The sequence below is a fragment of the Zeugodacus cucurbitae genome, chromosome Y (assembly GCF_028554725.1).
Source record: "Zeugodacus cucurbitae isolate PBARC_wt_2022May chromosome Y, idZeuCucr1.2, whole genome shotgun sequence".
Lineage (NCBI taxonomy): Eukaryota > Metazoa > Arthropoda > Insecta > Diptera > Tephritidae > Zeugodacus > Zeugodacus cucurbitae.
The window spans coordinates 2859632-2872944 of NC_071673.1; the positions used below are offsets into that span (position 1 = coordinate 2859632).

At 39.0% G+C, this 13313-nt stretch overlaps 1 pseudogene; it reads left to right on the forward strand.

The window, feature by feature from the left end:
• Positions 1 to 11964: 11964 nt before the first annotated feature.
• LOC128923477 (phosphatidylinositol 5-phosphate 4-kinase type-2 beta-like) lies at positions 11965 to 12601 on the forward strand (annotated as a pseudogene).
• Positions 12602 to 13313: the final 712 nt, after the last annotated feature.

Here is a 13313-nt window from a genome sequence, read left to right on the forward strand (position 1 = left end):
TTTCGGCTCACTAAAGCTGTGTCATCCGAAAAAGTTGATGTCAAAATATTACTAGCTGTTGGAAGGTCTGCTGTATATATTATCTATAGAGTTGGCCCTAAAACACTGCCCTGAGGTACACCAGCTTTTATTGGTCGTTCTTCAGATATGAAGTCTCCTACTTTGACAGTAAACTTTCTATTTTTTAAATAAGACTCCAAGGTTTTATGCATTTCGAGAGGTAAGCTTTTTTTAATCTTATATAAAAGCCCGTCATGCCACACTTTATCGAACGCCTGAGCCACATCTAGAAATATAGCAGAACAGTACTCTCTATACTCGAACGCCCTTCTGATTTCGTTAGTAATTCTATTTACTTGTTCTACAGTGCCATGTTTTGCACAAAACCGAATTGGTGCGTTGGTATTACATTATTTTCAAGGAGGAAAGGAGACATCTTTGGTAGTAACACTTTATCAAATATTTTAGAAAGACAGGGTAGAAGACTGATTGGTCTGTATGAAGACGGATGTGTCAAGTCTTTACCTGTTTTCTCTATCATGATGATCTGCGACTTTTTCCATGAACTTGGATAGTACCCGAAACTGAGAATAGCGTTAAAGAGCAAGGAGAGCACTGTTAAAGCAATATTTGGTAACTCAATTAGCATTTTTGGAGTAATTTTATCGTGTCCTGCCGACTTTTTAGGATTCAGCTCTTTTATGATTTTAATAATTTCAGAAGATGACGTTTGAATAGACCCAAGCGACTCGTTAGCGCTATTGGAGATGATTGGCAGCTTAAAGCTGTTTTTTGGCAATTAGGTTGAAATACCTTTTCTAGGTGATTTGCGAAACAATTTGCCTTATCCTCGTCACTTCTTGTCCAGTTTCCACCCAAGCCTCTTATAGGCAAGTTGGAGTCGACTGGAGGCTTCATTGACTTTTGGGCTTTCCAAAGAGAATTTCCTTTGTTTGAATTTGGACACAGTTTCTTTATATAATTGTGAGTGTGGTATTCTTCCTCACGTTTAAGCGCTGTTTTTAGTTTTCGTACAGCATATTTTAGTTGCAGCTGAGTAGAAGGGGAGCGATTTAACTGCCATTCACGTCTAGCTCGCCTTTTTTCATTTACAAGCTTTTCTATTTCATTATTAGTGAGTTTTCTGCGGATAATCGGTTTATTGCTTATGTTTGGTGTTGCTATGACAGCTGCATTTGATATTACATCATTAAATTCTCTTATACCTTCATCAATATCTTTTTCTGTATCTATTTTTACATCAATATTAATGTGGCTACTCATATATTTTTTGTATTTTAACCAGTTCGTTTTGTGAGATGTTAGACCCACCTTTGGCTCAACGAATATGGGTTCTTCACACAACTTTATTAGTACAGGTGAATGATCTGAAGATAAGTCTGTACATGTATCAACTGTCACAAGTGATCTATCTATATTTTTGGTTACAGCGAAATCAATTAAATCTGGTATTTTGTTACGATCACTGGGCCAGTATGTAGGCTTACCAGGAGATATTATATCAAGGTTATTGTGGTTCATAATGGTTTGGTACAACTGGCGTCCTTTCGGATTATTAAGACGTGACCCCCAGTACATGTGTTTTGCATTATAATCTCCACATGCTAGAAATCTATGACCTAGCGTTCCAAAGAAATCTTTAAATTCGCTATCTGTAATTTTAAAACGAGGTGGGCAGTATAAAGCCGATAGATTTAAATCACAACCACGATTTTTTAACGATATTGTTGTAGCTTGTAACTGTGCTGTAGCATGAGAACCCAGAGTAAAGTGGTTTAACCGATTTCTAACCAATACTGCCGTTCCGCCATGTGCTTTTCCATCCGGGTGATTTGTAACATACAGTCTAAATCCCGGTATTTTAAAATTGTTTTTGTTTGTCAGATGAGTCTCTGATATTAACATTACATCTATATTTTTTTCAGACAGAAATCTAATTATCTCTAGTTTATGTTGGTTAACACCGTTAGCGTTCCATATACAAATGTTTAGTATGCTCATTTTTTACTTAATAAGGTTTGCAGCATTTGGTTTTGTGATTTTATTAAATCTTGGATCATGTTTTGCATCGTAGACATGAATTGTGTCATACATTGAGTCAGATTTAGAATCATATTTTCAATACCACTATTTGGAGGATTTTGCGGTGGTTGCATTTGTACATTATTGCCTTTTACAACATTGGCATAGCTCCCTTGTACAGTATTATTTTTAATATTACTAGATTTCGGAATATGGTCTGTGATATCTATAATGTCAGTACGGGGAGTATGTAACATTTGGTTACGTCGTGCTTGAATTCCCTGTGACAACTTCGATTTCAAATCTTTATAAACAGGACAACCCCTGTAGTTGGCAGTGTGACTTCCTCCACAGTTGCTGCATTTTTTGTTTAAATCCTCTTTCTTGAGGATACATTTTGAAGTGGGATGTAAATCTCCACATACCACACAAACACTGCGTAGAGTGCAATAAGATTTGGTATGCCCATACTCTTGGCAGTTGGTGCATTGTACCGGACCGTTTCTTTTGTGTGGTTCTTCTACGGTTACTCTACGGTGCAGCAAATATTTTAAATTATATATTGGATACACTTCGTTCTTTTTAAGCTGGTTAGAATTCGGCATCAATTCAATTCTAAACATTGGTTGTGGTACTTTGTTTCTGTTAAAGATGTTTACGACAGTTTTAACTTCAAAGCCACATTCTTCAAGAGCTTCTTTGATTTCACTAGAGTCTACAGATGACTCTATACCTTTAATTACTACAGCTAGGCCCTTTGAGCTCTTCAACTGATAGGAATAATAATTTTTGTTTTTATCCGACAAAAACTTTACAACATCCATAAAACTTTTCTCAGTGTATGTCTGTATTTTCGTTTCATCTACATTGCCTTTTTTAAAGGCACTATATGAAAGTTTTTTGTACCTACAATTTCGCTTAATTTAGCAACAAGAGTATTTGAGCTACGCTCGCGCAAATATATTGGGGGCGGTTTGGCATACGCGGTTTGGCATTGGTGGTACCCTTCGCATCATCATCAGAACCATTGCTTAGTACGGCAAATCTGTTGCCATTTAAAACGTCAGGTTTATTCTTGGTTGGCGTGCCGCCTAGAAATTTTTTTAGGATTGACCGCTGACTTCACAGGACTTAATTTCCTTTTAATATTGACGTAGCGGTCAATGCCAATCTGAACAGATGGACCTTTTTTGATTTGTGCATTCTCACCTTGCGTTTTCTTCGCTGTCTGCTCGCTTGCAGGTACCTGCTTATATGTTGATGCGTTCGTGTTTGTTGCTGGCCGTTGTTGGCTGCCGTTCTCTGCTACTATTGTTGTTGCTAAGCTCTGCTTAGGGTGCTGCTCCGTTGATCGCTGAGATGTCTCATCCTTCGCGCCTTTGCCTTGTTTGTTGGTAGGAGCTGGTTTTGCAGGCTCGACAAAGCTAAAGTAGGCATTCAGAAAATGCCTACGGCCTTGTTGGTGAGGCTGCGCAGCGCTCATCTTATTGTTTATTGTTTATTTTCTCGCACTTAGAATTTGTTATTTTGTATTTATTATTGTTTGTACACTTTTATTTTTGTGATTTTTTTTTGTTTTGCTAACAATTTCGGCGTTATTGACTAACGCTTTGCTTAATGCACTGTTTAAGTTGTTTTGTTTTTTACTTATTTTATTTTAATTTTAGGTTTTAGAGAATAATCACGGAGCGCATAAAATACACGTCCGTATAGGTTGAAAGCTCTCTCTACAAAAAAAATAACGCCACATACGCCATTTTACGATGATATCTACAATGTCTTTTTGTAATCTTGGCCCGATTAGCATTACGTCGTTCAAACTATATCCATTTGTTGTTTTTGCAGATGGGTCAAAGACCACTCTTAATTTTGTTGTTGTGCTTTCCTTTTTAATTACTGCTTGATGGGGCAAGTAATATTTACCTTGACCCATCTTTTCTACTTCCTTCATGTGTCCCATCTCTTGATACTCCCGCATGAACTTTTTGTAATCGTCTTTTAGATCCTCTCTCGCATCAAATTTCTTTTCCATACTGATAAGTCGTGCAACCGCTGTCTTCCTCGATTCTCCAAGTTCTTTCTTCTTTTTAAATGGTATGGCCACAACAAATCGTCTATCTGTTAAATCACGTGTATATAATTTTGTTCGCATATGTCATCTTCTGGTTTAGGCTCCTCTTCATCTTCTTCCATTTCCCAGAATCTTTCTAATTCCTCTAGTTTAAGCGTTGTCAGTGCTGCTATTACCTCTTTGCTTCTGGATCTTTCAATATTCCCAGACACAATCCAACCCAGCATTGTGGCCTGTCCTAATAATCCATCAGCTTTTACTATATATATATATTTGGCGTAGGAACCGCTTTAAGCGATTATAGCCGAATCCACCAGAGCGCGCCACTCATTCCTCCTTTTTGCTTTTTGGCGCCAACTGGAAACACCAAGTGAAGCCAGGTCACTTTGCACTTGTCTTTCCACCGGAGTGGAGGTCGTCCTCTTCCGCGGCTTCCTCCAGCGGGTACTGCATCGAATACTTTCAGAGCTGGAGTGTTTTCTTCCATCCGTACAACATGACCTAGCCAGCGTAGCCGCTGTCTTTTTATTCGCTGAACTATGTCAATGTCGTCGTATAAATCGTACAGCTCATCGTTCCATCGTCTGCGGTATTCGCCGTTGCCAATGTTTAGAGGACCATAAATCTTGCGCAAAACCTTTCTCTCGAAAACCCCAAGAGTCGTCTCATCAGATGTTGTCATCGTCCACGCTTCAGCGCCATACATCAGGACGGGAATAATGAGCGACTTATAGAGTTTGATTTTGGTTCGTCGGGAGAGGACTTTACTTTTCAATTGCCCACTCAGTCCAAAGTAGCACCTGTTGGCAAGAGTGATTCTGCGTTGGATTTCAAGGCTGACATTGTTGGTGTTGTTAATGCTGGTTCCCAGATAAACGAAATTATCTACAACTTCAAAGTTATGACTGTCAACAGTGACGTGGGAGCCAAGACGCGAGTGCGCTCACTGTTTGTTTGATGACAGGAGATATTTCGTCTTGTCCTCATTCACCACCAGACCCATACGCTTCGCTTCTTTATCTAGTCTGGAAAACGCAGAACAAACGGCGCGGTTGTTGCTTCCGATGATATCAATATCATCGGCATACGCCAGGAGCTGTACACTCTTGTAGAAGATTGTACCCTCTCTATTTAGTTCTGCAGCTCGTATTATTTTTTCCAGCAATAGATTGAAGAAGTCGCACGATAGTGAGTCACCCTGTCTGAAGCCTCGTTTGGTATCGAACGGCTCGGAGAGGTCCTTCCCGATCCTGACGGAGCTTTTGGTGTTGCTCAACGTCAGCTTACATAGCCGTATTAGTTTTGCAGGGATACCAAATTCAGACATCGCGGCATAAAGGCAGCTCCTTTTCGTGCTATCGAAGGCAGCTTTAAAATCGATAAAAAGATGGTGAGTATCGATTCTTCTCTCTCGGGTCTTTTCCAAGATTTGGCGCATGGTGAATATCTGGTCCATTGTGGATTTTCCAGGTCTAAAGCCACACTGATAAGGTCCAATCAGTTCGTTGACGGTGGGCTTTAGTCTTTCACACAATACGCTCGACAAAACCTTATATGCGATATTGAGGAGACTTATACCACGGTAGTTGGCGCAGATTGTGGGGTCTCCCTTCTTATGGATTGGGCAGAGCACACTAAGATTCCAATCGTCAGGCATGCTTTCTTCCGACCATATTCTACAAAGAAGCTGATGCATGCACCTTATCGGTTCTTCGCCGCCGTATTTGAATAGCTCGGCCGGTAATCCATCGGCCCCCGCCGCTTTGTTGTTCTTCAAGCGGGTAATTGCTATTCGAATTTCTTCATGGTCGGGTAATGGAACATCTATTCCATCGTCATCGATTGGGGAATCGGGTTCGCCATCTCCTGGTGTTGTACTTTCACTGCCATTGAGCAGGTCGGAGAAGTGTTCCCTCCATAATCCCAGTGTGCTCTGGACATCCGATACCAGATTACCTTCTCGGTCCCTACATGATAATGCTCCGGTCTTGAAACCTTCTGTTAATCGCCTCATCTTTTCATAAAATTTTCGAGCATTACCCATGTCGGCCAGCTTTTCAAGCTTTTCATACTCACGCATTTCGGCCTCTTTTTTTTACGTCTGCAAATGCGTCTCGCTTCCCTCTTCAGTTCTCGATATCTATCCCACCCCGAACGTGTTGTGGTCGATCGCAACGTTGCGAGGTAGGCAGTCTGTTTTCTCTCCACTGCGGAACGACAATTCTCATCGTACCAACTGGTTTTTTGGCGTTGCCGGAGACCAATTGTTTCGGCTGCAGCGGTATGCAATGAGTTTGAGATGCCGTTCCACAGCTCCCTTATATCGAGATGCTGATGAGTGCTCTCAGAGAGCAGGGGTGCAAGTCGAGTAGAAAATCGTTCGGCTGTCGGTTGTGATTGCAGCTTTTCGACGTCGAACCTTCCTTGTGTTTGTTGACGGGCGTTCTTTGCTGCACAGAGGCGAGTGCGTATCTTTGCTGCTACTAGATAATGGTCCGAGTCAATGTTTGGTCCTCGGAGTGTACGCACGTCTAAAACACTGGAGACATGTCTTCCGTCTATCACAACGTGATCGATTTGATTGCGCGTGTTTCGATCAAGGGACAGCCACGTTGCTTGATGAATTTTTTTATGCTGGAATCTGGTACTACAGACAACCATATTTCGGGCCCCAGCGAAGTCGATTAGCCTCAGGCCGTTTGGCGATGTTTCGTCATGGAGGCTGAATTTTCCGACTGTTGTGCCAAAGACACCTTCTTTACCCACCCTGGCGTTAAAATCGCCAAGCACGATTTTGACATCGTGGCGGGGGCAGCGCTCATAGGTGCGTTCTAGGCGCTCATAGAAAGCATCTTTGGTCACATCGTCCTTCTCTTCCGTTGGGGCGTGGGCGCAAATCAGCGATATGTTGAAGAACCTCGCTTTGATGCGGATTGTGGCAAGACGTTCATCCACCGGGGTGAATGCCAGGACTCGGCGACGTAGTCTCTCTCCCACCACAAATCCAACACCGAATTTGCGCTCCTTTATATGGCCGCTGTAGTAGATGTCACAAGGACCCACCTTCTTCCGTCCTTGTCCCGTCCATCGCACTTCTTGGACGGCGGTGATGTCAGCCTTTAGTTGTATGAGGACATCAACCAGCTGGGCAGAGGCACCTTCCCAATTAAGAGTCCGGACATTCCAGGTGCATGCCCTCAAATCATGATCCTTAGTACGTTTGCAGGGGTCGTCATCAAAAGGGGGGTTTCTCATCCGAGGCTCGGTGTTTGTTTTCATTGGGGAGATTTTTTTTATGTGGTGGGTCCCAAGCCCTACGCACAACCGCACAAGCGGGCTTCGCCTTCTCACTTTAGATCGCCTCCAAACGGATGTCTGTTAGCTACCCAGGGGATACTTGGTCTAAAACCGGAAGTCGTGAGCTGCTTGAGTCATATGCAAAAGAATCGTTCCTGGCCACTCCCAAGTGAATGGCAATCAGAAACTTTCCTCACTTGCGTGAACTTCTACATATGACCCCATCCCCCTTACTATGCCTGCTTTCATTATCTTTGGATATAAATCAGCTCCAATGACCACATCAATTCGACCTGGTTTGTTGAAATTTGGATCCGCTAGTAATTTGTTTTTCCAAATATACGCCTTCTTTTCAAATATTTTTATTGGAAGTGCTTTGTGAAATTTAGATAGCACCAGAGCTTCTGTTTCTGCTACAAACTTGCTAACAAATCTGGGTTTTATTTCTAATTGAACTTTGTGACGCGAGACTTCTACGCATTCTGCTGAGACGCCGCTTATCTCGGTTGTTACTTTTATTTTTGGTAATCTTAACATCTGCACGGCTTCTTCAGAAATTAAAGTTTTCTGCGAACCGCTGTCTATCAAGGCCCTTAGTTCTAACGTTCCCACCTTAATGATTGCGGTTGCTAAAAATGTATCTGCTGTTTTCTGCTTGGTCATGTTCGATGATATTTTTTGACTTGGTTTGTCTTCATGTAGTAGCGTATTGTGTGATTTTTCACATACCCTGCATTTCCAAGTTTTGATACAATTCCTTGGTGCGTGTTGTCCTAAGCATCTGAAACATAGCTGATTTTTGCGCACTACCTCTAATCGACGTTCGACAGTTAATTTTTTAAATTTTTCACATCTAAGGATGTCATGTCCTGCCATTTGGCAGCAATTACAATTCTGTCGAGAACTTATTTTTCCTTCTTGTTTGTTTGTTTCATTTGGTGAATACCTCGAGATAAGTATTTATTTGATTCTTGCATAGAATTCTGGGTACTGTATTGGTGCTCCAGAAATGAGATTGCGTCCGACAAATTTTGTATATCAGTCGGTTTTCCAACTATATTTTCGTATTCTCGAAGTAGTTGTCTTGAAAATTTTCTTAACACCAGTTGGGCTAGAACGTCTTCTAACGTTCCTTTTTTCTTGATTAAAGTGATGCATTCATTTACAGCATCCAAGACTTTTTTCATTTTATATGCTGACTCATCCGTCAGCGGTGGTAGCTCTATCAGCCTCTCCAGATTATCGTTAAACTGTTTGCGTGCGTTATCGTACCTGCGTGTCATTAACTCCCATGCAGTATTGTAATTTGCACCTGACCCCGTTATCAGGTGACTAACCATCAGTCTGGCATCTCCTTGAAGACATGACTTCAAATAACTCAGTTTTTTAGAGTCACTAATGTCCTTATTATTATGGACATACTCTTCGAATAACTCTTTAAATGATTGCCATTCTCTAAATTCACCTGAGAATTTCTGCAATTCCATCTTTGGAAGTTCCCATTTTTCCTCTGCTTTTTTAATGTTAGTTTCCTTTTGTTTTTTATCATTCGAACAATTTCAGTCACTTCAACCGGTAATTCGTCTGCTTCGATACTAATGAACGTTACGCCGTATTTATAGGATAATTCGTCCATATTTTTCTCCACGCAGCTCCATAAATTTTTTATCCGGTCTTGATACCTTTCAAGTTCAGCTTAGTCGACAATATGCATGTTTGCTTTTGCCTCTTCAATGATAGATCTTATTTTTTCTGATCTTTTCTCAATGGCTTGCAACAACAGACTTTTAGCAATATCATCGGCTGGGCTTTATGCTCTTGTCCCTATATCCATTCCTTTGGATGCTTGCTCTATTTAGAGCTGCTCTTGAGCTTGTTTCCTTTCATTTGCGGCTTTGCATTCCAGCCGTAAAGTTTCATACATATTTCTGGCGAAGTATTCGTGGTTCCGCGCCACTTTTCCTGCCAACTTTGCATGGTTGCTGACGAATTCGTTCCACGCCAATTCAATGTTTTCCAAATCGTCATCATTTTGGCACCGTGCTGTAATTTCTTCTTGCAGCACCTTTTGTTTCATCAATAAGTCCGCAGTGTTCGACATATTGCAAGTTTTTCTCCTTGCCTGTATTTTTAATAATAACAGGGCTTTACTATTTGGTAGAGTTGCTTTCTTAGGCTCGTTTGGACCAAATGTTAAAACTAGCTGTGTCAAATATTTCTTACCGCTGGTGGGGGAAAATAAATGATAGTCTAGCTTTATTGAGAAATTATTTCATTCTAGTTTTATTTTGGTTTTTTACTTACTTATATACAAATTTTAGAATTATCTTAAGAACTAATTATATATGTATGTGTGTATGTCTATATGTATATTTTATATGTTGCACGATAAGGGGTTATTTCAAATGCACACAAGCAATTGCCCAAATGTATTTTTATAACCAATAGGTTATCTTGTGCATACATATAAATGTGTTTGTTGAGTGCATGCATGTTGCATATAGATGCATGCGTGCCTCATATAAATATATGTACGTTGTATATATAAATGTATGTATTATATGTATGTATGTATGTATGCTAGTTAAATATATTTGAACATACATATTTATGTTCAGTGGACTGTATGTGTTATTACATTTTTCTTATTTAATATTCTAAATATGTAGAGTAATAAAAAACTAAATGTTTTGCTGCATAAAAACTAAGTGTGGCTTTTTGACGCCAACATACATGTTCATTTTTGAATACTCTTCGACAAAGACGTACGATATACATTCCTTGTCTGCGATTGGCTGAATCTTTTGATTAAAAGCTACGCTAGATGTCGCTGCTGAAAAATATTAATCAGCTTATGAAATTTACCAACTTCTTATGAAAAGCAAAAACAACAATGTAGAACCGCTGATCGGTTATCGAGTTCTCGGCAGTACAAAAGGCAAAAAAGGGTTTCTCAATAAAAATTTAAATATAACAAGTAAGGAAGGGCTAAGTTCGGGTATAACCGAACATTTTATACTCTCGCAATTTATTTATTTAACTTAATTAATATTATATAATACACAATTTGACCCACATATTCGTCATAGATATTGTATAAATTCCATTGAAAGTTGGAAACGTTAATATTAGGTTAGAAGCACCGAGGTCCTCATGTTCGATATATGGCGCCTTGAAAACCTATGGTCCGATTTTGGCGATTTTTAGAATGGGGTTGCCACACTATAAACTTAGTATTTGTGCAAAGTTCTGCACCGATATCTGCACTAGTGCTTACTTTATATATTGTAAAGTAAACGATTCAGATCGTCTTCAAAGTTCTGGTATATAGGAAGTAGGCGTGGTTGTAAAGCGATTTGGCATTTTCACAACATATAATTGGGAGGTTAGGAAACTATTACAAACCAAGTTTCATTGAAGTCGGCCGAGTAGTTCTTGAGATATGGTTTTTGACCCATAAGTGGGCGACGCCACGCCCATTTTCCATTTTGAAATTTAGTGTTTAAGACGTTTTTCGTTAGTGAGTTAACCCACTTTTAGTAATTTTCAACCTAACCTTTTTATGGGAGGTGGGCGTGGTTATTATCCGATTTCAACTATTTTCATGGTGTTTGGTGGGGTACGTAAGACAATCGACTGCAGAAAGTTTGGTTTATATAGCTTCATTGGTATGCGAGATATAAACAAATAACCGATTTGGGGGCGGGGCCACGCCCATATCTCCAAAAAAAGTATATCCAAATATGCCCCTCCCTTGTTCGATCCTTTATTCCAAATTTTACTGTTATAATTTTATTCATGGCTTAGTTATGACACATTATGTGTTTTTGGTTTTCGCCATTTTGTGGGCGTGGCAGTGGACCGATTTTGCCCATTTTCGAAAGCAACCCTCTCACGGTCCCAAGGAACAATTCCAAGTTTCATTAAGATATCTCAATTTTTACTCAAGTTATCGCTTGCACGGACGGACGGAGAGACGGATTTCAACTCCACTCGTCATGCTGATCATTTATATATATATTCCCATATCTAACTTTTTTATTTCTTGGTGACACAAACAACTGTCATGTGAACAAAACTCTAATACTCTGTGCAACATGTTTGCGAGAGTATAAAAACTGAATTTAATTGCTATTTATTTAAAATTGTTCATCGGTAAAGCTTTATTACCGTTGTGAACTGTAGGTTCGCAAGCTTTTACAGATATTATCGGAGAACCAGTAGAGTATAGCGAACAACCGGTACTCCTTGAGGGAGATAAAATATATGTAAGGCATTTCATATCGTATTTTAGTTATCATAATCCAATTGTAAATATTATAGATACCAATCCGTCAGAACCCAGAAATGATAATTGATTTGGACTTTGCTTTATAAAATGTGCATAATAAATTTATAAAATGTGAATTTAAGAAAGTGTTGGTCACTCCACCACATTTTTATCCTTCCCTCTCGCTAGTTTTCTTTCATACAAAATGATATGCATTTCTTGGAATATCAATAAGAAGTATAACTTCTTCCGCGCGTAGGGACTCCACGCACATTTTAAGTTTTTTATCATAAAGAGCTTGACTTCGGAAGAGATCGAACTTATGCATCCATTTTTACAGTAATATCATCCATATGTGGTTAAAATGCAAGGCAAAACTCTTCTACCACAATATTTGGGGATGTATAGAAAAACTGTTGAGAAAGGTCAACAATAGTTTGTGGTTATGCGCAATGTATTTGGTTCTCATCTAACTATAAACAAAAATACACACATTTGACTTGAAAGGTATTGCCGTGGATCGCGAAACGTCAGAAAAGAAATTATAAAAGTGTTTCCATACTTATAAAGATTATAACGAATTTTATAAAGCAAAAAGTAAAAATTGAAATTGGGGAGGAAGTGGAAAAGAAATTGTAAGACACATTGTCAAGTGATGCCGATTCTATGCTATTCGCTCTTAGTCGACATACATGACTGCATTCGAGCCGAAGAGGAAACATTGCAGGGCGAAAGCTGTCAACCGTCTGCACGTAGCGAAAACAGCGAAAACGAGGATTGTGATGATATATTTTATTGACATTATTGATGTGTTAACAGATTATAGTATAAAAAATCAGACCTCCAAAGAAGTTAAGCTGTTAAGTATAGAATTAATGTTGATACTTATGATCCCGAACAATATGCCAAAAGATGTCTAGACTTCATGGGATTTAAGAGAATTTTATTTGAATTAACAACATAAAAAATAATAGTAATACTTGTAAGGTTCACGTTGTTGCTTTGTTAAGAAATTGTTAGTCACTGTATTGAAATAGTGATGTGAATCATAAATGGAGTAAATTGCAAATTTCAATTATCAATAATTTTCAAATTAATCGGCTATACGTTTTCGCGTTTATGAGTAAGAATTTTTCACTATATTGAAAATTTTACTCTAATATAATTTAATGTTAGCCACAGAAACGTGTGGAGGGGTCTGTTGGTATAAAAATAAAGACTAATATCTGAAAATAAAATATTAATTTCTTTAATAACAAGTAAGGAAGGGCTAAGTTCGGGTGTAACCGAACATTTTATACTCTCGCAATTTATTTATTTAACTTTATTTATATTATATAATACACAATTTGACCCACATATTCGTCATATTATTGTATAAAGTCCATTGAAAGTTGGAAACCATAATATTAGGTTAGAAGCACCGAGGTCCTAGTGTTCGATATATGGGGCCCTAAAAACCGATGGTCCGATTTCGGCGATTTTTAGAATGGGGCTTCCACACTATTAACATAGTATTTGTGCAAAGTTCTGCTTCGATATCTTCACTAGTACTTACTTTATATATTGTAAAGTAAACGATTCAGATTGTCTTCAAACTTCTGGTATATAGGAAGTAGGCGTGGTTATGAA